Genomic DNA, 1,302 nt, shown 5'->3' on the forward strand with positions numbered 1-1,302 from the left:
AAAATATCATTAAGTAATTATTTGTAGTATCAAGATAAGACAATAATGTAATATTGTACATGATGTTATAATAACCTCAGCTATGGAATCAGATAAAGAAGAATTCACGCGCAGCTCAAACCCGGAGATCAAATCTAATGTTATAATATTATATCTCGAGATTCTCAATTGTTCTTCAAGTTCTACAAGTTTGATAGGTTTTGTAAAGTTAACGTAAAAGATTTCGATTCGGGTGAGACTCTGCAATGTTTCGCTGGATTAAAGAATTTCCAAAGAAACAGTTCCCTCCGAGTTTCTTTTTCAACTTTATTCGTAATTTATGCTTGACTAAAGACCGAAGTATAACACTTTACATCAAGTGTTCCATTTTGCATTTTAATTGCTAACGCGCCAGTTGGCATTATAACAGTCTTTTTAAGACACCGTGCTTTTGTGAAGTTAAAGCTCAGGTCGTAAGATCTTCGTGTCTCATAGAAATGAAATTGCAAAACTCGGCGACAGTGCCGGCCGTAAAGGATCACCGTAAAATCCGAGAAGATATTTTGCGTCCGTGGAGCCTGTGCTCTGATGCGGTTTGTCGTCCTTTTTTCCCGGGGATCGAAGGGACCAATTTTAATTTCGTCGGCAATTGCTTACAAAACTGTTTCTCGCTATACATGAATGTGTATGCAACTGTTGTCAAACAGCACGTGACTGTTTTTTCACTTGAAGTAATTTCACCATTCTTTCGAGATATTTATAAAAAAAAAAACACAATTCCCGATAGAAATTTACAGATAAACGTTGTCGAACGAACAAACGACGCGCAACGCAATGATTTTCCGACATCATTAATAATTATCAGAAAATCGTAAAACGAGAACGAACATGTAATATTATCGCCGGCGAATCATCGACCATTATTTATTCCGTCATTTGGAATACATCGTTGCGATTTCACCGTTGCATAATCACCGCAGGATCGCACTCGGCCGAAAATTGCCACGCGATTGCACTTGGCTCTCGCTACGAAGAGTTTCTGACGGGACTAAAAATCGGAAGAGAGAGCGGAAAGGTTCATAACTCTCTCGATCCGGCGCTCTTTTTTCACTTTTTTTTTTTAATCGCGCATCGCGAAAGAGCGACGAGCGCTTTGAAATTCGCGGCGCGAGCCCGCGCAATCGAATTAATCGGGGCCGCGCACACACCGCCGACAATATAATGCACTGCCGTCTGCGGTCGCGGCACGGCCGAGAGCTTATATCAAAAATCATTAATTGAACGTACTCCGCTCGGCGGTGGCCGACTAGGGTGGCGTACCGG

This window comes from Odontomachus brunneus, unplaced genomic scaffold (assembly GCF_010583005.1).
Source record: "Odontomachus brunneus isolate Ranch 3 - 2012 unplaced genomic scaffold, Obru_v1 Obru_scaffold_233, whole genome shotgun sequence".
Taxonomy (NCBI): domain Eukaryota; kingdom Metazoa; phylum Arthropoda; class Insecta; order Hymenoptera; family Formicidae; genus Odontomachus; species Odontomachus brunneus.